Source organism: Protopterus annectens, chromosome 2.part0, assembly GCF_019279795.1.
Source record: "Protopterus annectens isolate FY-2018-M chromosome 2.part0, PAN1.0, whole genome shotgun sequence".
NCBI classification, from domain to species: Eukaryota; Metazoa; Chordata; order Ceratodontiformes; family Protopteridae; genus Protopterus; species Protopterus annectens.
Genome location: NC_056728.1, coordinates 1,798,550,097 through 1,798,565,266, shown reverse-complemented (window position 1 = coordinate 1,798,565,266; position 15,170 = coordinate 1,798,550,097). Strand labels below are relative to the sequence as shown.

At 41.4% G+C, this 15,170-nt stretch overlaps 1 protein-coding gene across 1 annotated transcript in view; it reads left to right on the top strand.

Annotated features, from left to right (window-relative positions):
- The window catches only part of CROCC (ciliary rootlet coiled-coil, rootletin), a 2,018,646-nt gene that overhangs the window by 1,144,802 nt on the left and 858,674 nt on the right, over positions 1-15,170 (top strand). The window lies entirely within an intron of this gene.

The window sequence follows — 15,170 nt, the reverse complement described above, 5'->3', positions numbered from 1 at the left end:
GAACATTATATGTTGTATTGTTTCTTTTACATTTTTTAATTTCATTATTTGGACTTAATTAATTGAAGTGACATTAAATTATAAAAGGACGAGGAAGCAATGTTATAGTATTTTGATGAAGTTCCCTAAGTAGAACGAAAGTGCTTAATCTATTGTTATTTTTATTTTTCTATTAAAGTTTTTTCATCCTTGTTTCAGACATTTATTTCACCAGGAATTTTATTCCATGGTTATTCACTGTATTGTAATACTCCTGTGGAGATCCTACTACATCACATAGTTCACTTTGTATTTCTGAGACTTGCCCATTTTCCACTGTTTGTTGATTTTTTTTTGTTGTTGTACAGTGGATAACTCCCTTGCTGAGTTTAGTTGTTTTCCTGGGTTCAAGGGCAATTCTGTTTGGTAATATGGAAGCTGTCACTTCAAATTAGACTAAAACATACAAAACAATTCAAAGCAACTGCTAAAGAACACTTAAAAACTCTCTGGTCCTGCCTCTGTACTCACCCACCTTAAAACTGCCTCTCTCTAATCGACCTCTAACCTTAACTCTTATCCCCTACTTACAACCTTTTTACTACTACTCCCTAACATGCCCTGTCAACTTCTCCGTTAAAGATCTTTTCCCCAAGTCCCAGCCTAACCTTAGTCTTTTCCTGTATATCTCCACCAAACTGTTACCTGAAATTAATAAATGCTTATATTGTATCAACACTTAGACTACTGAAAGGTTGTCCCATCTACATGCCTAATTTTAATGATGACTGTAATTATATATTTTTTTGCTAGATACTAATGATATTAATAATTGCCAAATAATTGACTGTGTCATCTTTTGGATTACTTGCTACTGTAAAATGTTTTTTTGTTTATTGTATTGTATAAGAGTTTTTGGAGCTTTTCTCCCTAGGCCTCTGCTGAAAAAGGGCTATCTTAGCTCAGTTGGACTCATCCCGGTCAACAAATGTAAAATAAAATACAATAAGTAAATAATATGGATTAGCAAGAACTTTGTGGTGGAGATGTTTTCTCGCAGGAACCATTTTCAGAGACGCGGGCAGTTCTGGGACTTCCTGATTTGCTTTTGCTCAAAGGGGAGGGGAGTTGACTAAACATGTTGATCTCATCATACAACTTTCTGTGCCAAGAGCCAATAACATAGGTGAACATTGCCCCTTCTGGAGGATGCAAGGGATTAATTCGGCGAGCACATCTGGAGGGGTTGATACTGTTTTTCCTAATCAAATACAAATAATATCAGTGGTTTACTTTATGAGTGAGGCACACATTCGGGGAAGCATACAATGATGGTACATTATCCAAGGTGTCAGATGGAGTTAACACATTACATAATGCTAACAATTCCTAAGGTACTGTTTTACATAGTAATTAGAGTACGAGTAACTTTTCTAGTTTTGTGACAGTTATGGCTGGTAACGGTCATTTGGGTAATGTTTAATGAGCTAAATCACAGTTTTTTTCAAATGAACCTGACGCTTTTGTTTTTAATGACTGAATTCATAAATATTTTTCTTTTGCGTACATTCCTCAAGGGGTTTACCCTTTGAGTAAATACAACATTCAGAATTTAAAAGCACTTATAATTTGCAAAAAAATTGTTTAAATTAAGAGGATTACAAATGGATAACTCTTACTTAAGAGAATATTTGCATAGGAGAAGTGTGGCACAGGTGTTGAGGTTTTTCAGGTTTCCTAATGGCTTGTACAGCTCTGACCCTATGTATTCTCAGTTTTTGAATTTGTTCAACCAGCATGAGTTTGAGTTGGTCGAACTCATTATTAAATGGAACAACAGTATGATTATTAGTTTGCGTATTGATGATGAAAAGCTGAATGATTGAATTCAAAAAGATTTGATATTTGAACTTCATAGTTCAACTTTTTTCATTGTCTTTTCTAGGGTCGATAAAAAATGTGATAACTTTAGAAGGAAGTGTAAAAATTACAAAGGGATATGGAACAATATAACAATAAAGAAGCATATCCCAATCAGAAAGCCACTCACTTTTATTTTAATGAAGAAAATGATAGGGATTATGTTTTCCCAGATGACCCTAAGGATGGGAAAGAAGGGAGTCATATTAATGTAGAACACACACATTCTAGTATAGAAGTAGACCATACTAATGTTAACCAGGATTTTCCATCACTTCAGATATCTGAAAGACTGGCCAGTCGAGAGGCACGGGTCAGGGATACGAGGCCCAACAACTGATACACAAATGGGCTGTATGATTCCCCATGGAATGAAAACAGGAATATGATTTGCTGTATCCAGGACTGTTTGTAAGCTTATGAGCCCCCCAAGCCTTTCTGTGTTGGAGGGAAGCCTTCTAGCTTATCAGTGGGAGTGGTAAGCATTAGGTAACCTGTCTACCACATAAGGAGTGGTTCTGGCCCAGAATTTGTAGTTATTGGCCGTTTGGGCGGTCTTCCATCTCTCTCAACTTTCTGATTTGAAGGCCTGCATTTGCACTTGTTTCTGTCCTGTAACTCCTGGGCCCATCTCATTTGCTCACTCAAAAAAAAAAAAAAAATGTATCTGCTTTTACTGTATTTGTGTTTCTTCCTACTTTATTTTGCTTTTGCGTCATCTTAATAGTACTCAATTGTATTTATTACTGCTTGGTGTAACTCATTCTAAGCCTTTTAGTTTAAGCACTTGGGCTTCAAAGCTGTTGTTTTACATTAAGAAGGTTTGTGGTCTGCACTGTAGTGGCAGAACAGGTAGCTTACATCCTTCTAAGTTGGGAACTGCTGATTGAGGGCTCAGTATCTGTTATTCTAAAAGTGTATTAATTCTGGTTTAAGCACTTGGGCCTCAGGCCAGTTATTTTAGATTAAGAGGGTTCGTGGTCTGCACTCTTGTGGGAGGAGAGGCTGGACTGTGCCCTTCTGAGCTGGGAATTTCTGGTTAAAGGCTTATAGTGCCTGCATATTTGAACTGCTTCTTACTGAAATTGGTACACCTTGTTTGCTGTAGCATAGACTAGATCCAGGCCTGCTGAATCTAGCTTTGTTTGTATAACTTGAGCACTAATCCAGACATTCTTTAAAGTATTCAATTGTATTTATTACTGCTTGGTAGTAACTTGATTAAAGTGTAGCTATCATTCTAAGTCTTTTGGATTAACCACTTGGGCTTCAGACCAGTTGTTTTACATTAGGAAGGTTTGTGGCCTGCACTGTGGTGGCAGGACAGGTAGCTTACATCCTTCTAAGTTGGGAACTGCTGATTGAGGGCTCAGTGTCTGTTATTCTAAAAGTGTATTAGTTCTGGTTTAAGCACTTGGGCTTCAGGCCAGTTATTTTACATTAAGAAGGTTCGTGGTCTGCACTCTTGTGGGAGGAGAGGCTGGACTCTGCCCTTCTGAGCTGGAAATTTCTGGTTAAAGGTTTATAGTGCCTGCATATTTGAACTATTTCTTACTGAAATTGGTACACCTTGTTTGCTGTAGCATAGACTAGATCCAGGCCTGCTGAATCTAGCTTTGTTTGTATGCTTGTTTGTTTGCTTGTTATTTCCCTGAAACGCTAATTCCACCTAAAACGCGGCTTTTCAGTGCTTCTGTGGATCCCTAGTGATATCTGCATTGCTTACTGTACTTATTTCCTTGTTTCACTTGAAAGAAAGTTACTGTTTGTCATTTTTGCATTTAAGTTACCTGTAACATATTGCATTTAAGTTACCTGGCACTTGCTCACTAAAGCAATTGTATAAGTCAGCACTAAAAAATTAAAAGCACTACACCCTCACAAACTCCCCTTGAGTACTTTGTTCCCCATTGGCCCTTTTTTCAATTATAAAGGAATTCCCAATACTATTCTAACATGTCCAAAGGTCAGTTGTCAATCTCCTCTCCAGTCCAGCTGGTGAATCTGGGAATCTTGAGGCAATGTTACAGCTGCCTCATGTACACAGACAACCCTCTCCTCCTCCCAACAAATTCCAACACATGTGAGAGATGCAACCATATAGCCAAACTGGAGGCTAAGCTCTCTCAACTCAGTACTGGCGTAACCAGTCAGGAGGAGAAGGAATCCACACTCACTACAATTCCAGTCTCACATAGACCTACCAGGACAGCAAACCAAACACATAAACACACAAAAACATACTCAGAGGCTCTAAATAAAAATCTGCCTAAGCAGCAGAGACCTCCAAAGCAGACACCCAAGCAACTGCTACCCCAAAACAAAACACGTGCAACACATAGCTCACAAAGCCAGTGTGCCGAACTGTCATAGCCCTTAAGGCTAAACAACACACCTGATACACTTGTAATAGGTGACTCTATCGTCAGGCACACTGACGTCCCGCTCACCAGGCTGAACAAGGAGAAGGTCACGGTGAGCTGCCTGTCGGGCGCCAGGATCCGCCACATAACACAAGTACTCAGGTCACTCCAAGGCAAGTACAAATATGACTCGGTCATTGTCCTGCTGGTGTGAATGACCTGAGACGTACTTCCCTGGACTACATGAAAAGAGACATAGAGGAGCTCTGTGAGCATGTAGCCCAGGCCGGTATGACCCTGACCTTGAGTAGCATCTTACCCTCACCAAGAATGATGCCACAATATGAAGACAAGATGATCAATTTCAACAATTGGCTTAAGTATTGGTGTCATTCAAAGGGGATCCAATGCCTGTCAGCCTGGGATGACATGCTCGACAAGCCACGATGCTTTGCTAGGGATGGCTTGCACCTGTCACCCCTGGGCTTTCGGATATTGGCAAAGGCTCTTGCTTCCCCCATAGTGCCTTTTTAGGCAAGGCTCAAAAGACAAACCCACCTCCATAGGTATCACAAGGGATAAGAAACTAAGAGTAATGCTACTCAACGCCAGAAGTCTAAACCTCAAGATGCATGCACTCAAAACTCTCCTTAGCATGGAGAACATCGATATCTGTGCAGTAACAGAAACCTGGTTCAAGGCTCCCGAGAGCACCCCAGCACTACCAGGTTATACCTTATACCATGCTTTTCGGCCCCAAAACTTGGACCGAACCACAAAAGGATGGGGAGTATCAATATTCGTCAAAGATGGCACAGCACGAAGCATCAGAGACTATCCATGTGCAACTAACAGTGAGTAAAACTGCCTTCCAGTTTATAGCCTGCTACAGACCACCCTCCCAAACCCAGGAACCCCACTCGGCCTTCCTGAGAACACTGGAAAATATGAAGGTCTCTCCAAACACCATTATATTGGGCGACTTCAACTACCCAAACATAGACTGGGAGCATTACACTAGCTCCAAAACCCTAGCCCAAAGGTTCCTAGAATTTATAAACTCAAATGCTATGGAACAACTTGTTACCACTCCCACAAGAGAGGAAAACATACTGGACCTGATCATCACCAACATGGGGACTCTATGCTCCAGACCAGAAGTGTATCCCTCATTGGTAAGATCAGACCATAAACTAATCTCACTGGATATTCACATCCCGACCCCACCCCCTGCCCAGAAAAACACAGTGAAAAACTTCTCTAAAGCAAATTTCACACTCCTCAAAAACGAGGTGGAATCCTTTAAAGCCTCCGAGCCTGTAGAAAATACGGCCCAGACCGCAGAATCCTTTATAAACGCATTCTATGAACACCTTCAGGAATGCATGGATCATGCAATCCCAAATAAAACCAAGACCCAATCCTCCAAAGGCAGACGTCCTGTCTGGTGGACCCCATCCATAAACAAACTATACAATAGAAGGAGGAAGCTACTACAAGATAGAGCAAAATCCCAAAAAGGGAAGGCATCTCTGATCATTATTAGCAAAAAACTACGGGCACTCATAAAATCGTCTAAGGCCAACTTCAAGAGAAAAATTGCACAGAACACTAAGGATAATCACAAGGCTTTCTTTAGTTATGTTAGGAACCTGGGTGGGAATTCCCAGATATGCTCAGAATTAGTCCAAAATGACAAAAAATACATCAAACCCACAGACATTGCCAACATCCTAGCTGACAGGTTCAGCGCAACCCCCACCCCACCCCCCACCAAAAGGGCAAATATCTATCCCAGCAGAGTGCTGCCCCCCTGACATCTCAGATGCTCAGGTAAGAGCCGCCTTCTCCAAAGCAAAAAACACAGCATCAATGGGACCAGACGGTGTCCCGGGCTGCATCCTACATGAACTCCAAGAAGAGCTAAACCCAAACATAAAACTACTGTTCAATCTCAGCCTTACTACAGGATATGTACCCAAAGAGTTGCATACAGCAACAGTGGTCCCTCTCCACAAAGGTGGTGCCTCAACGGATCCTGGAAACTATCGCCCCATAAGCCTGACTAGCTTGGTCTGCAAAGCTATGGAAAGGATCATCATGAACCTCATAAATAAAGATATTGGGGACCTACAGACACTTGATCCTACCCAGTTTGGCTTTGCTAAGGGCAGATCCTGCCTCTTAAACCTGGTTGATTTCTTTGAAACAGTCACCAAGGCCATTGATGAGGGGAAGGTGGTCCACACAGCCTACCTGGACCTCGCAAAAGCCTTCGATACAATACCCCACTCGGGCATTATAGATAAGCTCACCAGCTTAAATATAAACCCCTATGTCACTAGATGGGTTGCAAACTGGCTCAAGGACAGAACCCACATGGTTAGAATTGCTGGAGCCATGTTAGACTCCAAACCAGTTACATGTGGCATCCCACAAGGCTCAGTCTTGGGACCTCTCTTGTTCGGTATATATTTCTCGGAGGTACAGGCCAACATGGAAGGACTGTGGCTGACTAAGTTCACAGATGACTGCAAACTGGGTGCCATAATCGACTCTCCAGCCGGCACAAGCATCCTCCAAAAGGGCCTCATAGAAACAGACAACTGGTGCCAGAGCCATGGCCTCAAGCTAAACGCCAAAAAGTGTATAGTCATCCCCTCTGGCAAAAACAAAGTGCCCACAAATTACCACATAGGTGGTAATCCATTAAGTACAGAAGAAGTAATTAGGGACCTGGGGGCCCAAGTTGATAGCAAGCTCTCATTTGACAACCACGTGGCCAAAGTGGTTAGAAAAACATTTTATATAGCCCACCTAATCATGAAGGGATTCACATCTAGATCAGGGGAGGTCATCGTGCCTCTTTACTCATCCCTCATCAGGCCTATAATTGAGTACAATGCCCCTTTTGGGATGTACCTTACCAGAAACCTGCAGCAACTGGAAAGACCCCAAAATACCTCACCAAGAGGATCAAAGGGCTCAAACAGATGCCATATGCTGCCCGGTTAAAGAAACTCCAGCTCTACTCAGTGGCATACTGCCTGCTCAGAGGCGATCTGTGCCTGACGTATAAAGCCATGTCCAACCCGGAATTAATGGACATGCTGTACCTCAGAAAATCCAAATCCCATCGAGCTACACGCTCGAGAGACTTGAACCTCAGCACTGAAATAAATAGGACATGCTGGAGGGACAGATTCATAACCCAGAGGCTCCCTTCACTCTGGAATAAAATCCCAGTCCAGGTTAGGCAGAGTCCCTCATTGACTCTCTTCAAGAGGAATCTTGATGAGTGGATGGGAGATCGTAGGTTTACCCCAGGTATCACTTCTGTGTCACTGTTAGACAGAGGCACAGTATACTAACCTCGAAAAAGGGCATAGCAAAATAAATTTAAAATGGGTGGCGAAAGCCAAACACACTCTGGCTAGGCTTATAAATGCCCTAGGGCAGATAGTCTAGTATGAACCTATGAACAAGAAGTACAAGGGCAGAGACAGGAAAAAATGTTAGAGAAAGGAATTCAAGTTAGTTATAGATGGAAGTCTCTTAACTAAAAATGGGTTTAACATCTACTACTACAGTCACTTGGTCATTACATCCAACTGTTTTACCCTCTTAGAAAATGGTTTTAACTTATACCAGCCAAGAAAGCTGATGTAGCTGATATTATTCTTGAATTTAAGTTATACATTGGAAAACTGAACTTAGCTCTATTTTTTGCTAAGCATGAAGGAATGAGGGACTATCAAATTAATGATTTTAAATTTAGGAGAAGGAGTGTTTTTAACCCCCCTACCCACCCTATGCTGGTTGCTTTTGAAAAAGGAGTTACAGGGGATGTTTATGAGTTGTATAAAAATCAAGATAGCAAAAGAAAATGTAATTGAAACAAGAAAGAAGGTGATTTATTAAAAGCTTTAACTAATGACAAATCCATCAGAACTATGAAACCAGAAAAGGAAGGTGGGCGTGGTAATTTGTGACACTTTATTATACAAACACTATGTGTAACATCTTGCACAATTCAGAATATTACTCTATTGTCACTAGGAACAAAGTTAATATGGCCTGTAGAAATGCTGATATTTTCTTTGATTAACTTTTTTTTAGAGAACAAAATTACTTTGGAACTATTTAATTATTTAAAAGTAGATAGTCCCTACATTCCCACCATGTTTGGGATTCCTAAAGTCCAGAAAGATGTAGTTAATCCTCCATACAGACCCATTGTTTCAGCTAGTGGTTCCAAAACTCACCCTTTAGGTGTATATGTAGACAAAACATTAAAACATTTATGGTCAAGAACCGCACCTGTTAAAAGATTCATGGGATTTTCTTAGGAGGTTAATGCCCAGCATTTGGGAGGAGACTATTGTTTTTAACTATCAATGTCATAGACCTTTTTAATTGGTGAATCTGGGAATCTTGAGGCAATGTTATAACTGCCTCATGTACACAGACAACCCTCTCCTCCTCCCACATAACACAAATACTTGCGAGAGATGCAGCTATTTAGCCAAACTGGAGGCTGAGCTCTCTCAACTCGGGACTGGCAAGACCAGACAGGAGGAGAAGGCAACTACACACACCACAAAACCAGCCTCACATAATGCTACCACTCCACTGAATCAAACACATAAACACACAAAGACATACTCGGAGGCTCTGAGTAAAAATTTACCTAAACAGCAGAGGCCTCCAAAGCAGACACCCAAACAACTGCTACCTCAAGACACCCCACAAGCAACACATAAACCACAAAAGCAGTGTGCAAAGCAGTCACAGCCCTTAAGGCCAAATACAACACCAAACATACTTGTCATAGGTGACTCCATAGTCAGACACACTGACGTCCCACTCACCAGGCTGAACAAGGAGAGGGTCACAGTAAGCTGCCTATCGGGCGCTAGAATCCGCCACATAACACAAGCACTGGGTCACTCCACAGCAAGTACAAATATGACACAGTCATTGTCCATGCTGGTGTGAACGACCTGAGACGCACCTCCCTGGACTGCATGAAAAGAGACATAGAGGAGCTCTCTGATTATGTAGCCCAGGCAGGTATGACCCTAACCCTGAGCAGTATCCTTCCTTCACCAAGAATGATGCCACAATATAGAGACAAGATGATCAGCTTTAACAATTGGCTTAATGTCTGGTGTCATTCAAAGGGGATCCAGTGTCTGTCTGCCTGGGATGACATGCTTGACAAGCCACGCTGCTTACAAGGGACGGCTTGCACCTGTCACCCCTGGGATTCGGATATTGGCTAAGGCTCTTGCCACCCCATAGTGCCTTTTTAGGCAAGGCTCAAATTCTAAACCTACCACCCTAGAAAACAAAAATGGGAAGAAATTGAGGGTAATGCTGCTCAATGCCAGAAGTCTAAATCTCAAAATGCACGCACTCGAGGCCCTTCTCAGTATGGAGAACATCGATGTCTGTGCTGTAACTGAAACCTGGTTCAAGGCTCCTGAGAGCACCCGGCACTATTAGGTTTTACCTCATATCATGCGTTCCGGCCCCAAAACCCGGACCACTCCACAAAAGGAGGGTGTATCCATATTCATAAAGGATACTCACACCTCCAGGTTGGTGGCAACGCATGAAGCTTCGGAAACCATCCAGGTGCAACTAACAATAGGCAAAACTGCTCTACAAATTGTAGCATGCTACAGGCCACCCTCTCAAACTCAGGAACCCCACACAGCCTTCCTGAAGACACTGGAGGGTATAAATGTATCTCCAAACACCATCATATTGGGTGACTTCAACTACCCGAATATAGACTGGGAACATTACTCAAGCCCTAACTTTCTAGCCCAACGGTTCCTGGAGTTCATAAATTCAAATGCCATGGAACAGCTAGTCACTGTTCCCACGAGAGGAGAAAATATACTAGATCTCATTGTCACAAACATGGGGACAAAATGCTCCACACGAAGTATATCCCTCATTGGTGAGATCTGATCATAAACTGATCGCACTGGAAATCCACATCCGGCGCCCACCCGAAACGAAAAAGACCATAGTGAAGAACTGCTCTAAAGCAAGCTTCACACTACTCAAGACTGGTGTGGTATCCTTCAAGGCCCCTGAGTCAGAGGAAACCACAACCCAAGCTGGAAGCCCTTACAAATGCCTTCTATGAACACCTCCAGGACTGCATGGATCAGGCAATCCCAAATAAAACCAAGACTCTTTCCACAAAGGGCAAGCGTCCAGTCTGGTGGACCCCAGCCATTAACAAACTTTACAATAAGAGGAGAAAGCTATTACATGATAGAACAAAATCCATAAAAGGGAAGTCACCCCTGATCATTATTAGTAAAAAATACGAGCACTCATAAAATCAACTAAGGCCAATTTTGAGAGAAAAATTGCCATGGATTCAAAGGACAATCATAAGGCCTTTTTCAGCTATGTTAGGAACCTGGGTGGAAACTCACAGATATGCTCAGAATTAGTCCAAAATGATACAAAAATCACTGAACCCACAGACATTGCCAACATACTGGCAGACAGGTTCAGTGCAAACTTCACCCCTCTCCCCTAAAGGAGAGATAACTATCCCAGCCGAGTGTAGCCTCCCGGACATCTCAAATGCGCAGGTGAAAGCTGCTCTCTCTAAAGCTAAAAACACAGCATCAATGGGACCGGATGGTGTCCCCGGCTGTGTGCTACACGAGCTAAATGAGGAATTAAACCCGCACATAAGGCAGCTGTTTAATCTCAGCCTTACCACAGGATACGTGCCCAAGGAGTGGCGTCGGCAACTGTGGTCCCACTCCACAAAGGTGGCGCCTCACGGACCCTGGTAATTACGCCCCATAAGCTTAACAAGTCTAGTCTGCAAAGCTATGGAGAGGATCATAATGGAGCTCATAAACAAAGATATAGGGGACTTGCAGACATTGGACCCGACCCAGTTTGGCTTTGTCAAGGGAAGATCATGCCTTTTGAACTTGGTCGACTTCTTGAAATAGTCACCAAGGCCATTGATGAGGGAAAGGCAGTCCATACAGCCTACCTTGACCTTGCAAGGCTTTCGACACAATACCCCACTCGGGTATTGTAGAAAAACTTACCAGCTTAAATGTAAACCCATATGTCACAAGATGGGTTGCAAACTGGCTTAAGGACAGAACCCACAGGGTTAGAGTTGCTGGCGCTGTGTCAGACTCCAAGCCGGTCACAAGTGGTGTCCCACAGGGCTCGGTCCTTGGCCCCTATTGTTTGGCATCTACTTCTCAGAAGTACAGGCCAACATGGGAGGACTTTGGCTGACAAAGTTTGCAGATGACTGCAAACTGGGCCGTAGTGGAAAGTGCATCGGACACTGATATCCTTCAGAAGGGACTCACAGAAACAGATAGCTGGTGCCAGAGCCATGGCCTGAAGTTAAACGCCAAAAATGTATAGTCATACCCTTCGGGAAAAACAAGGTAACCCCAAGCTACCATATAGGTGGCAATCCACTAAGCACAGAAGAGGTTATCAGGGACCTGGGGACCCAGGTTGACAGTGGCCTTTCTTTTGACACTCACATTGCTAAAGTGGTTAGAAAGACCTTCTACATTGCCCACCTGATCATGAAGGATTCACATCCAGATCTAGTGAGGTCATTGTTCCCCTGTACTCTTCACTTATCAGACCAATGATTGAGTACAATGCCCCATTCGGGATGTATCTCACCCGACATCTGCAGCAATTGGAGAGACCCCAAAAGTTCCTCACCAAAAGGATAAAGGGACTCCAAAATCTGTCATATGCTGCCAGATTGAAGAAACTCCAGCTCTATTCAGTCGCATACCGTCTGCTCAGAGGTGACATGTGCCTGACATACAAGGCCATGTCCAACCCGGAATTAATGGACATGCTCCACCTCAAAAATCCAAATCCACCAAAACCACTAGAGCAAGCGACTTAAACCTTAGCACGGATATAAATAGGACGTGCTGGAGGGATAGATTTATCACTCAGAGACTCCCTATGCTGTGGAATAAAATCCCGGTCCATGTGAGGCAGAGCACCTCGCTGACTCTGTTCAAGAGAAATCTAGACCTGTGGATGGGAGATCGTAGGTTTACCCCGGGAATCATCTCTGGGTCACTGCTGGACAGAGGCACAACAAACTAATGGGCACAGTATTTTTTCATATAAGGGGTGGCGTAAGCCACAAAAATTTGGGCTAGGCTTATAAATGCCTTAGGGCAGATAGCCTAGTATAAACCTATGAACCTATGAACCTAATTCCATTCCCACTGAAGATGGACTGTTACTGTTTCTGGACACCTTAATTGATAGTGACTATCTTTCTGCAGAGAATATTAGAGTTTTATTGGACATGGTTGATTTAGTGCTTAATAATTTTATCTATTTTGAGAGCAAAGTTTTTAAACAAACTAAAGGAGTAGCAATGGGGGCTTCATGTGCCCCCATCCATGCCAATGCAGTATTACTGGCTTGGGAAAAGAATATGACATTCTTTTCTGATTATTTTGTACAAATTAAATTATATTTAAGATATCTTAATATCTTTAATTTATGGACAGAACCAGGCAACTTAGTTGAAAAATGCATTGATTTCCTGCACCAATCTATTTCTGTTTTAACTTTTACCTATACATACAACCAAAATAATATTAATTATTTAGTTGTGCACATTGAAGAAACAAGAGCTGGCTTCCAGAGATTTTTTTTTATGAAACCAGTTTTCAGTAATTCATACCTGCACTACACCAGTTCACATTCGTTTGCTTTTAAGAAAAACTTAGAGGGTAGTGCATTAGAGTAGTGAGAATGACTTCAAGTAGTAGTGATTTGTATGGAGAAATGAGCACACTGAAGTCAATGTTTATGAAGAGAAGGATATCCAGAACCCATGTCAAAAGAAGTTATCGGCGATGAGATGAAGTCATGGGGTACTAAGTTTACACCCCTGTTAGGAGAAACAAGCTGTTCGGATATTAACACATAATTTACAATACCAGGGCAGTATGCCAGTGTTGAGAAGGTTTCTTTAGTAGCCTACAGTGAATTATCAGTAGACATTAAGAATAGAATAAGGGTTAACTGAAAACTTTCAAAAAGTAGTAATGAGTTAGTCAAAATTGTGGGAGCAAACATTAAGAAGGAGGGAAATGGTAATAAAGGAACATACAATTGTGGTGCTTGTAAGCAATGTCTTGGATTTATGAACAGGACATTATTGTTTTAAATAACAGTTTAAACTCCTACATTAAGTTTGTAAAAGTTAACTGTGGATCCAGTGGTATTGTGTACTTGGCAAAGAGTTTGGAATGTGATGGATTTTATGTAGGTAAAACTGAGAGGGCATTACGAAAAAAATATTATGAACACAATTATGATATTAGTAAAGGGAACATTAATAATGCCCTTGCTAAGCATGTGGAAAGTTGTGATAAGTATAAAAGATTTTTGTTTGGCATACTGGAAATAGAAAAAGATACTGGGGGCAGGTCACTGGAAAAATTTTACAGAATATAGGGAATTAATGTGGCAACTCAGGCTAAACACAGCAAAACCACCTGGTTTAAATGATAGTACTGCTTTAAGGCCTGCACTCAACCTTAAGGCTATGAAACTATAAAGTCTGGAATCATCTTTAATTCATTTATTTTTAGATTTATTTATTTTTAATTTATTCACTCTGTCAATTTTAAGAACATCAGCCTTAGTGAACAGTAATATGACCTATTTATTTTAATATTTTAACACTTTTAATACTTTTTAATGTTTGTATTTTTATATTCTAGATGAGGGAAACAAAATTAGTTTTTATGACTGTAGTAATTTATTAGTTTTTAATGTATTTGAAGAATAGACTGGTTTGTACAAATAGATTATTTTGTATTCAGAGCATTATATGTTTCACTGTTTCTTTTATATACTTTAATTTCCTTATTTGGATTTAACTAATTGAGAGGACATTGGATTATAAAAGGAAGAGGAAGTGATGTTATAGCATTCTGATGAAGTCCCCCAAGTGGGATGAAAGTTTTTAATCAATTGTTACATTTATTTTATTGTTTTTATTTTTATATTAAAGTTTTTTTATCCTTGTTTCAGACGTTTATTTCACCAGGAATTTTATTGAATGGTGATTCACTATATATTTCACCAGGAATTTTATTGAATGGTGATTCACTATATCATAATCATAATACTTCCACGGTGGTGCAGCAATAGCGTTGTTGCCACACAGCAAGAGGTTCTCCCGTTCGATTCTCGGCTTGGGTTGGGTGTGCCTTCTGTGTGGAGTCTGCCTGTCCTCCCTGCGGTCAAGTGGGCATTCGAAAGACATGCGTTGAATGGGCATGCCTTCGTTGATGGTTGGGTGTCGGGCTGGCAACTCAACACCATAAAAACCAACTGCCAATCATTAGCAGACCGGAATTCCGCTGTGGCGACCCCTAACCGTTAAAAGCCGAAAGACAAACAACAACATTCACTATATCATAATACTCTTGCCGAGATCCTAATATGTCACATGGTTCATTTTGTATTCTGAAACTTACCCATTTTCCACTGTCTTTTGAGTTTTTGTTTAATTTTTTTTTTGTACAGTGGATAACTCTCTTTGTTGAGTTTATATTGTCTGGGCCCACTAATTCACTGTTCTTTGCCTTAAAAAGAGCATTAAGGACATGTTCCCTAGTCCTAGCAGGAGAGAGTTATTTTTTATGATATTTCTTGAGAGAGGGTTGATGGAGAGAGAGAGGGGTAAATTTGGAGGTGAATTTTGTTGGCCAGTACATTTCCTATATCTTCTTGCTCAGTACAGGTTGCTCCATTTGCAATGAGCTCTGCACACAATTGTGTATTGGCTTTGAGGTTGTAGACATAGCTAAAGATCGCCTTGTGATTGTCCTT